Source organism: Rhinopithecus bieti, unplaced genomic scaffold, assembly GCF_001698545.2.
Source record: "Rhinopithecus bieti isolate Rb0 unplaced genomic scaffold, ASM169854v2 scaffold_44725, whole genome shotgun sequence".
NCBI lineage: Eukaryota > Metazoa > Chordata > Mammalia > Primates > Cercopithecidae > Rhinopithecus > Rhinopithecus bieti.
Window position 1 is genome coordinate 67915 of NW_016817977.1, and position 13314 is coordinate 81228.

Consider the following 13314-nt stretch of genomic DNA (forward strand, 5'->3'; position numbering starts at 1 on the left):
CATTCAAATTGCTTGAGCAAAAGCAGTCATGCTAATTTTTTTTAATTGCCTACCTTTCTCCTGTTTTGAATTGATGCAAGAGGCAAGACGCATGTCCTGCTCCCAGCTCTGGATTCATGTCCTTAAATCACCATGATTAAAAACAAGCAAGCTGACAGCCATAGTCAAAGACTTGAATCTGTTTCTATTCAACCTCAAGGCTGAATTGCACAAGTAAGATCTTAATGCTTTAGCTCCAGCAACCGTCCCACATTCTGGGCCAATGGCTGTGGTTTAGAGGCTGCAGGTCTCTCACTGGCTGTGCTAGCGGAGACTCGGACTTGGGCTGTTATCATTGGAAAGTACCACCATCCATGCAAAATCACACACCTTAAAGTCTTATTCTAAACCTTGAAAGATTACAGGCTTGAAAAGAGAAGAACTGGATAAACGTGAATGAAATGGAATAGTAATTTGAGACTCTAAAAGCATGAAAAATAAATGGTTGCTTGAAACAGAAATTGTTTCTTGAAAACTTGATTTATCCTATTTCTGTGTTTCTGTCTTCCTGATACATATAAACTATTACCCTAAGATAAGTTGACAAGTTTGATTGCGAATTTCGTGATTCTCATATGTGCTTTTGTACTTTATATTTTGCATATAACGAAAAAAAAAAAAACCCTCCGGATAATGAAACTGTACAAGTGTGGAGGACTGACAGAGAATAAGGTGAATGACTTCATTATGAAAACAACTGTGACCTGACTGATCCTAATAAACGGTGATTTAGAAATATAACTGACAGAAAAGACCATGCATGTAGTAAAGAGATTAAATGAAAAATCACTAAATGGAATGAATTATTTTCCACGGAAAAACTGCACCACATATATAGATTGAAACAGAGTTGATAATGTTTAGTTCTTGAGGAAAGAATGCATGAAAAATCGTCAGGACGCCACAGGCCACCTGCTTCCTTGACAGTTCTCAAATCAAAAGGGCATCCCCCCCCCCCTCCCTCCAGTAGGTCCCCGCCTTGGCGGGCTACAGTTTTTTTTTTTTTTTTTTGAGATGGAGTCTCGCTCTGTTGCCCGGGGCTGAAGTGCAGTGGCCGGATCTCAGCTCACTGCAAGCTCCGCCTCCCGGGTTCCCGGGTTCACGCCATTCTCCTGCCTCAGCCTCCGGAGTAGCTGGGACTACAGACGCCCGCCACCTCGCCCGGCTAGTTTTTTGTATTTTTTAGTAGAGACGGGGTTTCACCGTGTTAGCCAGGATGGTCTCGATCTCCTGACCTCGTGATCCGCCCGTCTTGGCCTCCCAAAGTGCTGGGATTACAGACTTGAGCCACCGCGCCCGGCCTAGCAGGCTACAGTTCTTTCAAGCCAAGTGCGGTGGCTCTGAAAAGAGCCTTTGGGTTTCAGTGCTCAGGCCCTCCTGAGGCAGCTCACTTGCTCCTGGTGTAGCGGAGCACAGCCTTAGAGCCCCTGGACACGGCGTGCTTGCCCATCTCCCACGGGAGCATCAGGCGAATGGTGGTCTCGCGGGAGGTGATGGTGGCGCGCTTGGTGTAGCAGGCCAAGTGGCCAGCCTTGGTGGCGATGCGCTCCAAAATGTCGTGAATGAACGAATCTATGATATCCATCGCTTCGCGGGAAAGGCTGAAGCCCTCGTGAACCAGCTTCAGCACCCGGGGAAAATGGGCAGTGAAGTTGTCCCTGCGGTGGTTGGGGTGGCAGCGCCCGTTCTTCTGCTCGTGGGCTGTGGTGGCATTGGCCGCTTTGGGCTCCTTGGTGCTCATGCATTCGTCGGAGGTCATCTCAGAGGAAGGCTCAGCCATCTTGGAGGCAGCTGCCAGTAGATAGGAGGAACAGACAATGGCTGTTGATCACCAGAGGGAGGGCTTTTTGTAGTCACCACATGATTGACATCACGGGCCAACTTGAGGTCTGATTGGATGAAGTGACACACAACACAGCGTTCAAGGTGATTGGATGGTCCTGTTGCTTGGCAATCTTATCAACCAGTCACAGAGGGTGTTGGCCGACCTAAACACCCGCCTACTTGCCCCCTCAGAAAAAGTTACACAGATAGATGCCCCACAGGCCAGAAAGCTCATCCGCTCCCCACCTCAGCTGATCCATGTCACACCATGAGCACTTTGAAGGGTGTCACTGAAAACTCCCAAAGAGGCAATTTCATCTCGTGCTCCTTGAAGAGAGCCTGACCTCCAGAGCTCAAGTCCATTATGCCAGAGGAATGACTGTGGCCCCGTGTGAACCATTTCTCACCCATTTCAGAATCTACTGTTATCCTGGGCTAAGCCACCCTGGCTTGAGCAGGATCTCCCTGACGTGGCAGCCGAAGGCTCCTGGGCATAAAAGGACCCGGCTGTTTGGTTCCTGTCCTCAGTTCTGATCAACCCCTTCAGTGAATGGGGATAAGGAACAATGACAAAGCCACAGTCTCCAAGCAGACAACACAAAAAGGAGCTTTGATTAAAAAAAAATACAAATACTCCACATTTACCAAGATTAAAACTGCATTCTTAACAATACTTAGATGCTTTTAAAAAAATGCTGTAAATGTTAGAATCTGCAAATAGACATAACAGCTACAGTATTTTAAAATTCCTAAATTCTTTAAAAAATTAATTCTCAAGGCAACCTTCTTAGGGAGGAAAATATATCGATAAAATGTAAACATTTCAACATTCAAAGGATTTATGATATTACATGCAAAACATTTCCCAAACATGTCTACCTCAGAATAAGTTGTAGCAATTGAACCAGACAGGACTTACAAACTTGAGTATTAAGTGTAATGGAAGTAACTGAGCACACCAATGACGTGCCATTCAAAATGGCCAGTCTTGGCAAGGTTACTCCCTGTCAGACCGTTCAGGTATAGCAAATTCTCCTGACAATACAATGAAGTTAGTAAAATGGTCCCAGATTATGATGGGGAAAAAAAGTCTTTTTTACCTAAAAAGGTATAATATGGTAAGAAAACCAGTGAGGTAAGCACACACACATGAAATTCTAAACAGTCCTTTCTATAAATTGGGGTACACAAATCCTACTTGAAATTGTAGCAACCAAATCCTGCTCTTGATTGGATGGATGAGGCAAGGGGCATGTCCATATATTCCCTGAATTAATATTCTCAAATCGCCATCATTAAAACATGTAAGCAAACAAACAAACAGCATACAAACACACCAATTTCCTCCTCTACGCCCAGCAGGAACAGCCCAGATAGGCTCTTGTTGGTTCATTCTGTGTCTTGAACTATTTTGTGTCACTATAACAGAATGCCCGAGGCTAGGTAATTTATAAGGAAAAGCAATTTATATAGTGGATGGTTCTGTAGGCTGGGAAACACTGGGATATGACCCTGGCTCCTGTGAAGGCTTCCGTGCTGCCTCATAATATAGCAGATAAGATCAAACGGGAAGAGGACAGGTGTAAAGAGAAACCAAGAGATGTCCTGGCTTTGTAACAACCCTCTCTAGAGGGGAGGAAACTAACGCATTGTCGAGAGAATGAATCCAGTCTCTCCAGAGTGAGAGCTAAGTCACTACTGGGAGAATGGCACCAAGCCAGTCATGAGAGATCTGCCCCTCATGATCTGCCCACATCAGGTGCATTGGGGATCACACTTCAACATGTTTTTGGGTGGGGACAAACAAATCATATCCAAACCGAGGCATCCTCGGTCACCTCCGTACACTTTTGGCCAGTGACTGTGGCTCAGAGACTGTAATTCTGTCATTGGTTGAGCCAGTGGAGACAGGAGTGTGAACAAAATTTCTCTGAAAAGGAATTTGGAGGACAGAGCACTTGTGCCAGTGAATACTTGGCAATCCTGGGAGAGGCTGTCTTGGGTGTGAAACCAATTGCATTGAAGGGAGTGGTAGGGTTTAATAGTGAGTGGTAGGGTTTAAAGTTCATTCCCTCTGAAGTCCTTAATAAAGCCCATTTATGCAAACGAAGGATTGAAATCACTGAGTTCTGATAGGCCTGCACAGCTGAGCTCTGATTGGTCAATGATGCTGAGCCCTGATTTGTTGATAGAGCCTAGCTCTGATTGGCTGGTTCTGGTGTGCTCTGGAAACCTCAAAGTTGAACAGAGGTGTGAGTTTTCTGGGAACTCAGGGTACACGTGTGACCTCTAGTCAGCAAATGGCTGCTTGGCTCCATTTGAATTTAGGCCCAGTTAGCCACTTGTGATCCATCTTAATTAAAGGATTGGTTCTTTGACATTCAAATATGTGTCCAGGGGCGTGAGCTGCTGTCATTGGATTCTCCCATCATCTCAGTGATGCAGAGTAGCTTTATTTAGTCTTATCTAGTTTCTTTAGTCACCAAAATAAGCTTTGTCAGTATGAGAATGGTTCTGCACATTCTCTGATTTTTTGTTACTCATGTTTGCTAATGTAGCCCATTACCATTCCTTCTTGCATCTCAGATTATCTTTTTGTGATCACTTTCCATCTGCCTAAAGTATGTTCTTCCTGCGTTCTTTGAAGGGGAAGTTCACTGGTGTAAGTAAACACTGATACTTTTCTAGTTAGAAATGTCTTTTCAGATTGGGATCCACAGGAAGCAGACTCTGAGATGGATTTTAGTGTGCATGACATGTACTTAGAATTAACCCCTGAGGAATGGAAGGGAGGGAAGCAGGAGTGGGCACAGAGAGAAGTGCACCCATACTGCAGGCCCAACCAAAGCCTCTTTGGATCCCAAGAGGAGTTTTTTTGTTTGTTTTTTGTTCTTTGTTTTTTTTTTTTTTTGAGACGGAGTCTTTCTTTGTCGCCCGGGCTGGAGTGCAGTGGCCGGATCTCAGCTCACTGCAAGCTCCGCCTCCCGGGTTTATGCCATTCTCCTGCCTCAGCCTCCGGAGTAGCTGGGACTACAGGCGCCCGCCACCTCGCCCGGCTAGTTTTTTGTATTTTTTAGTAGAGACGGGGTTTCACTGTGTTAGCCAGAATGGTCTCGATCTCCTGACCTCGTGATCCGCCTGTCTTGGCCTCCCAAAGTGCTGGGATTACAGGCTTGAGCCACCGCGCCCGGCCCCAAGAGGAGTTTTGAAGGTAAAATGGCCAATCAGAATTATTCCACCTTGGGCAGAGCAAGCCAGATGTTTGTGCTTCCTCTTGAATCAGTCCTTGGATGTGGTTAATCTCTGCAAGTGCGTGACCTTGGGCAAGGCAGCTCCTGCAGCTCGGGTCTTACCTGAAAGAATTGATGGCTGATAACTGGCATCCGACTGCTGTCCCAGCAGCTGAAGCAGCAAATCTGTCCTTGAAGGGGGTTCGGGGTGGTCTACCTGCATGTCTGTCACAGCTTACTTCTTAAACGATGTTTGGCTAGGAATGCAACTCTAGCATGACAGCTATTTTTTCCTCAGTGCTTCTTTTTGGCCTCCATTTGTTGATGTATAGATGTCTGCTGTCTAATTTGTACTCCTTTATAGGCAATGTATCTATTTTATGCTATTATGATCTTTGTTTATCATTATGCTGTAGCTTTACTATGATGTGTCCAGGTGTGCTTCCTAAGTTTAGTGAATCATTTATCTCCCTAATTTTGGAAACTTACCAGCCATTTATTTACTAGTTTCATTTCTGTATTTCAGGAATCCTACTTGGATACACTTTGAAACAAGAGCAAACCGAAACACAATATACTTCAAATAGTTTGTTGAATATACAAACTATGATAGTTCAAATCTGAACACTGGTACTTTTCCTCTTGAATTTCAACCAAGTAAAAAAGAAAAGAAAGAAAACTCCAGGTATTAGAGCTACCTGACAAAAACTCATGCTGAACCTGATCTTCCAAGTGACAGTAGAACTGAAACTGATGTGTCTGCACAGATGCCAGGGCTATGTGGGTGGCACAAGTATGTTATAGCAAAAGAACAGGAACCAACTGTTAATTTGTCCACAATTAGGGAGCTAATTGACTTTACCACATAAAATGTTTCATGTGAATTCTACAACAATACTGTGTTATGTACAAAATTAAAAAAATTTTTTTTGTTTTAATGGAAAAGCTTTACACAAACAAGCCATTAGCGCATTTCAAGAAAAAAAACCCTAAAAATTAGTTTAAGGTCTTTGTTTTAAGTCAACTTAAGTTATATGATATATATATTTTTTCATTTGCAGTAGATATTTTCTTCTTTCTTTCTTTCTTTCTTTCTTTCTTTCTTTCTTTCTTTCTTTCTTTCTTTCTTTCTTTCTTTTCCCTCTCTTTCTTTCTTTTCTTTCCCTCTCTTTCTTTCTCTCTCTCTTTCTTTCTTTCTTTCTCTTTCTTTCTTTCATCTTTCTCTTTTGTGCTTTCCACTTTCTGAAGCTTTTGGATCCATTCTTCAATTCACATTCTAAAATACTTGTATTGGGTGAAAATGCATAGTAGAAAAATTGGTAATTTCCATCCATTATCTTTGTGGCCTATAAAACTGGAAATTGATGAAGAAAAAAAACCCTGCTGATCAAGTTTGAACCCTCCTACAGAAAGGATCTGAACAACTGGGTGGCAGAAGAAATTCTAGCAATTAAGTATGTGGAACACCCTCAGAGAGACAGCCTGGACCTGCATGGAGGAGTGCATTACCCCAACCTCAGCTTTGAGACGATGGAGCTGGATTTTGGCTGCATCCTGAATGATACTGAGGTCATTCGCTAGGTTACCATCACCAACTGCAGCCCCTTGGTCGTGAAGTTCCGCTGGTTCTTCTTGGTGAATTATGAGGAAAATCAGATAATGTAGCACTGGCATAGAACTCCCACAGAACTCTGCTGTTCGTTTATTTTCTCTTTCAGGCTTTTCACTAGGTTTTCTGTATTCTGTGTACTCATCATTCATGAATATTTTCATTTTTGACAACTAATTACTGAGAGAATTAATAAGGGGCTTAAAATCATGACTCATTCTAGGTTTCCTAAGAGGAAACCTAGATAAAGCATCTTTGAAAGTCCCAATCACCACTGAATTAAGAAAACAATATCCATAAGCCCATTTTAATTTTGAATCTAGTGGTAAAATCATTAGAATTTCATCACTAAAAAATAAAGTATTTGTAGAGTTTTTTAAAAAACACCTGTATTAGCAGAGTATTCACATAGCACAAGTTAAGTGAGTAGTGTGAGAACACAGTAATACTTGCTAACATGCCATATACAATGCATTAAAAGTTGCTATATGTAACAATGAGATCACCCATCCCAACCCCTCCTCACTGAAAGCTGTATAACCTCTTGCAGAATGTCAGTGCTTCAAATCTTAGCATAACTTGAGATAGTAGCGTGCTGCCTGGTCCCTTTAAATCCTTTTTCCTATTGACGGGTTCAGTTGTTTTCCTACTGTAAACGGGAGGTTTCTGTCAGCATCTCAATGCATTTAGTTCATTTCTCACTGACACATGGGATAGGGAATTTATTTCCAGTAAGTTTCATTGTTTTCTTATGTGCATTAAAATGTTTTAAAGTCTTCTTTGACTTTTCTCGATGACTTCCCTTGCAAGTGTTTATGTTAGTACTACCACTCACAGTCTGAAGCCCATGGTGGGGCTGTCATTTTATTTTTCACATGTCAACAGTCTTTCTGTTCTTATAGTTAGTTACTCGAAGGGCAATAGCAGAAGGCTCACTGACAACCGCTACTTGGGTCACTGTCTTATGTCATCTGCTGGTTTCTCTTCTACCAGCTGCAGTCTCCACATCATCTTTCTACTGGTTTTCCACTGCTTCTGATTTAACCTTTTATGACTGCACTGATAACTTCAAGAAAAGTCTGGCCAGATGCCTGTTGAGTAGGCAGTGATAGTCCCATTAAAGGTGTACCATGCACTATTGAAACAGTGGTAAGTGCTCTCACAGCCAGGGGGTTTCCAACGATGTTAATGACTTAGTCAGAATTGACTTCGTCTGCTACTTACACTGTGCAGACTTGGATGTGTAGCAGGGATGGTAATGAGTTTGGCAGACTGGATGGTGATTTTGTCTCCGTTTTCAGTAGAAGCTGGCATCCCAGTAGGGTTTGCCTGAATGATTACCTTTGGTGAGGCTGCTTCTATTGGACTAGTGGTGGTTATTAATGGTGCACCGGCAATAACTGACTCAACTGCCATAGTTGAAATTTTCTGATGTCATGACTGCAGGTACTTGCATTGCCCCACGTACTGTCCTTGGAGCTGCTGCTGTTGCTGATACAGATTTGGTAGTAGTAGGAGACCTGGAGGAAGCATGGTGACCAGGGGAAATGATATTCACAACTCCAGGTACAACCTTCTCTGCTCTGGAGCAGTTTATAGGACATGAGTTATTTCCACCAAGGACAGAAGTTGCTGCTTTCAGGACACTCTCTGCAGACAGTGACACTCGTTCTAATGACTTGCATCAGAAGCTGCTGCTAAACCTTCATTACAAGTCTGGCATTTGTCATCATCTATGACCAATCTGTTTGAGGGCATATCCTTGCACTGATATACAAGCCTCTGTCCTTCAGCCTTTTCAAAAATTTCCTTACGGTAATAAGATCTAAAAGCACATCCCCTGGCTTCATAATTCATGTCTGGCTTGTTCTTACACTTTTCCCAAAGCTTACAGATAGTGTTTGAATACAGAGGCTTAAATATGCCTTTTTCTCCCTGAGCCCATGTAATATACCTGGACAAATATTTTTCAACATTGAGGCTTTGCCAGAGCATACCAGAACCAGACAATCAGAGCTAGGCTCTATCAACCAATCAGGGCTCAGTGGCATTGGCCAATCAGAGCTCAGCTGTGCAGGCCAATCAGAACTCAGGAATTTCAATCCTTCGTTTGCATAAATGGGCTTTATTAGGAAGTTCGGAGGGAAAGTTTACTATCAAACCCTACCACTCCCTTCAGTGTAATTGGTTTCATGCCCAAGGCAGCCTCTCCAGGGATTACCAAGTGTTCACTGGCACAACAAGAGCTCTGTCCTCCAAATTCCTTTTCAGGGAACTTTTGTTCACACACCAGTCTCCACTGGCTCAGCCAATGACGGAATTACAGTCTCTGAGCCAGAGTCACTGGCCAAAAGCGACTTCCAATTTGGAGCCGGGGGTGGGGACAGGTGGCGTGTGGTGTCCTACCCATTTTTTGTGCATTCTTTTCCGTGAACCAAACATTGTCAGCTCTCATATATCTATAGCGCAGTTTGCTCCGAGAGAACGTGGTGGATTTTCCAGTCGTGGAGCATTTCTTCAGTTTCCTAAACGGTCACTTTTATTAGTTATTTTTCTAGGTTTTCGTTTATGGGAACGTTTTCGTTTTACTCATAGTTTCCTTTTTCACTCTCATGCTCTCTCGCATGTACAGTGGGATTTTCCTGACTTTCATTGTGTGTGATGTGGCAACAGATCACGTCCAGAAGCAGTTACAAGAATCCAGCTGACTTTTCCTAGGTAAGAAGTCTAAGGGATTTTCAATTATCTAAAAGAAAGTCGGCCGGGCGCGGTGACTCAAGCCTGTAATCCCAGCACTTTGGGAGGCCGAGACGGGCGGATCACGAGGTCAGGAGATCGAGACCATCCTGGCTAACACGGTGAAACCCCATCTCTACTAAAAAATACAAAAAACTAGCCGGGCGAGGTGGCGGGCGCCTGTAGCCCCAGCTACTCGGGAGGCTGAGGCAGGAGAATGGCGTAAACCTGGGAGGCGGAGCTTGCAGTGAGCTGAGATCCGGCCATTGCACTCCAGCCTGGGCGACAGAGACTCTGTCTCAAAAAAAAAAAAAAAAAAAAAAAAAAGAAGTCGATCACCACTCTACGGCTTTAGAAAAAATATTTTCATATGCGTTTGTAATTTATGTTAACATGAGGTGATAGGTTTGTTTTGTTTTGTTTTGTTTTGTTTTTTGTTTGTTTTGAGATGGAGTCTCGCCTTGTCCCCCAGGCTGCAGTGCAGAGGTGTGATCTCGGCTCACTGCAACCTCATCCTCCCGGGTTCACACCATTCTCCTGCCCCAGCCTCCCGAGTAACTGGAACTACAGGTGCCCGCCACAACGCCTGGCTAATTTTCGTGTTTTAGTAGAAACGAGGTTTCACCGTGTTAACCAGGAAGGTCTCGATTTCCTGAACCTCGTGATCCTCATGACTCGCCTCGGCCTCCCAAAATGCTGGGATTACAGGTGTGAGCCGCCGCGCCCAGTCGTGATAGGTTTTTAAGTACTACTTTAACGTAGATTTTAAGATAAATTCATCAAAATTTCTGTTCTAATAATTTTGAAGTAAATATTGGCAGATAAAACTTACAGAAAAGATTTTGGGGTTCCTACTAATTTTTAGAAGTGTAAAGTTGTCCTGAGAAAACTGTTCTAGATATTTAATCATTTGCAAGAGAATCAGATCAGTTGAAAACACTTAGCCCCTTTTCAGTGGTTAAGCCTTTTAAAAGTCCAATGCCCAGTATTCATCAAGACTTTGAAATCATACCGCTGATAGAAAGCTTTTTTGTCACCTTCTTGACCCTCATAGGAATGACAGTAACATTTCATCCTCAAACATGGTGTTGGGCTTTTGTTTGAGGTCAGTAGCATCTTTTCTTTTCTAGGCATTTTAGGTAAAGTAAGAGATACCAAATATTCACACATGCCATTTTAGCAACCTTTGAGATTTACATTTTAAAAAACATTTCTTGGTTTATTCATATAAATCATGTTTATAGATTTTCTAATATTAAATCATACTAGCTTTCTGGGAAAGAAATTCCTTCCTGTGGGTGGCTTCCCTGGATATTAATTAGGTTCCTTCCTATACCTCATCATGGTGAAATTCTTGACTGTGCACGGTCACCAAGTGGTTAAGCTAGGGTTTCTCATGACTTTCATACCCTTGGCCACTTGCTTCCTTCAAAAGTCCCCAAGGCACCACTGTGTCCTGGGGGACTTCAGGTTCCCAGAAGCAGCCTGGATCCAAGGCTCAGATGGGCTCCCTCTGCAGCAAGAACCTGGGCTGTGGTGTGGGACAAAACAGGGGCTAGGGAAGTGCGCCGTTCCTCCACCTGTTTTTGTCTGAGTCTCCAGCTCTCCATACCGCCCACATTTCAGGCACAGTTGTGCTGAGAGAGCAGGCTGTACTCAACCCTGCCCACCCTCAACTATGGCAAGCTATACATTCCAGGCATTCTTCCACCCCTGGAAGATACAACCACATATTTGGCCCGCTAACTTTTCTAAGGTTTTAGATTCTCAGCTATCTACACACAATGGCCAAAGAGCCTCACGTGCTCCCGTCGCAGATGGAAGACAGGAAATCAAAAGACATCCAGGGAAGGGAAAAGGGTCAATAAGAAATTGGTACTCACCAAAAGTCACACAAACATTAAACCATGAAGGGATGGTTTCCTGATCAGGAATGCAACCCATGATGTCGAGGTGAAAGCTCAGAATTTGAACTCAAAGGCCGCAAGGTGAAGTGGCCTTTGTTTTTATTCTCACAGGGGCAGTTTGAGCAGACACAGGAATTTAACTTTCTTTAGGTCAGATTTTTTTGCTCTTTACTTTTGTCAAGAAGAGTTTTAAGGCTAGCTGTCACACCATTATGTGTCTTTTTATACATTTAACCTTTCTGTCAATCTGTTAGAATAAGAAATCTCTAAAATCCTTTTAATAAAATTGAAGAGGTTAATTTAAGGTGTCGATTTTTTGGCCATTGGCAATTATAATTCTTAATAGTGTACTGAATTTCAATAGTGACTGGATGCAATAGGCTCTTCAGAGAAGAAGTAATCCCAAAGATTCCCCCTGTTCCCAGACATAGGCTAAGACAACAAATGACTCCTGGGATTGCTGTTTACCAGCATTCACTAGCTAGACCAGCGGTCCCCAACGTTTCTGGCAGTGTCTTGGAAGACAATTTTTCCGCGGACCGGCATTGGGGGAATGGTATTGGGATGATTCAAGGGCATTACATTAATTGCGCACTTTATTTCTATTATTATTACATTGTGATATATATTGAAATAAGTATACAACTAACCATAATGTGGAATCAGTGGGAGCCCTGAGCTTGTTTTCCTGCAACTAGACGGTCCCATCTCAGAGTGATGGGAGAGGGTGACATATCATCAGGCATTAGATTCCCAAAAGGAGTGTGCAACTGAAGATCCCTCGCACGTGCAGTTCACCATAGGGTTCTCGCTCCTATGAGACTCTAATGCTGCTGACTTGAGAGGAGGCAGAGCTAAGGCGGTAATGCCAGTAGTGGAAAGTGCATGTAAATATAGATGAAGCTTCTGCTGCTCGCCTATGTTCACCTCCTGCTGAAATGGCCCAGTTCCTAACAGGCCACGGACCTGTACCGATACCTGGATTATGGGTTGGTGATCCTTGCTTGAGGCAATAAAGTTTGAGATGACAAAAGCCCCTTATGGACGGGACTTCTTACGACAAATCCTGCAGAGAGCTTGGCACATTTGGAACAAAATAAAATCTCTCCACTTCCCAGCGAAGAGATTTGTTAGACCAGACACCTGCTGTGATCCAAAAATCACTTCCCCTGGATGGTGGCAAGCAAGAGAGAGTGCTTCCTCTTGCTCACAAATCAAGCTCTCAAGAACACAGATCAAGAGGAGAGGGAACTTTATCCTGTAACCCTCTCTATGAACAACACAGAAAGACAAAGTCAAAGGAGTACACTGTTTCTGGCATGAAAGTGATCAAAAATATGAATATTCATACCACAAAGTAGTGTAAGGTGTACCAGATTCGCTACAGCTAGACTAGTCACACAAAAATATTTTTCTCCTAGGCATGAAACCTTGTAGAGGAGACAAACAGAGAGATTTGTTTTGTACCATCTGTCCAACTGGGTTGTACACAGAGAGAACCTGGGGGCCTGACTGGTAAGAAATTCTTGCCCTTTTGCCAGCTTGTCAGATGACTGCATTCCCTTAACTGCAGGTTCCAGAAGAGTGGAGTGGCTTTGGTGACCCTTCCTGCTATACCAAATTGTGTGAAGGTTTGCTAAGAAATCAACTCATGAAAGGCAGATTAACAAGAGAAAACGCATACAAGGCCAGGTGCGGTGGCTCACGCCTGTAATCCCAGCACTTTGGGAGGCCGAGGCGGGTGGATCACGAGGTCAGGAGATCAAGATCATCCTGGCTAACACGGTGAAACCCCGTCTCCACTAAAAATACAAAAAATTAGCCAGGTATGATGGCGGGCACCTGTCATCCCAGTTACTTGGGAGACTGAGGCAGGAGAATGGTGTGAACCCAGGAGGTGGAGGTTGCAGTGAGCCGAGATCGTGCGACTGCACTCCAGCCTGGGTGACAGAGCGAGACTCTGTCTGAA

General features: G+C 43.6%; 1 pseudogene; it reads right to left on the reverse strand.

The window, feature by feature from the left end:
• Positions 1-7566: 7566 nt before the first annotated feature.
• Positions 7567-8697, reverse strand: LOC108518256 (ETS-related transcription factor Elf-2 pseudogene; annotated as a pseudogene).
• Between the last annotated feature and the right edge of the window lie 4617 nt (positions 8698-13314).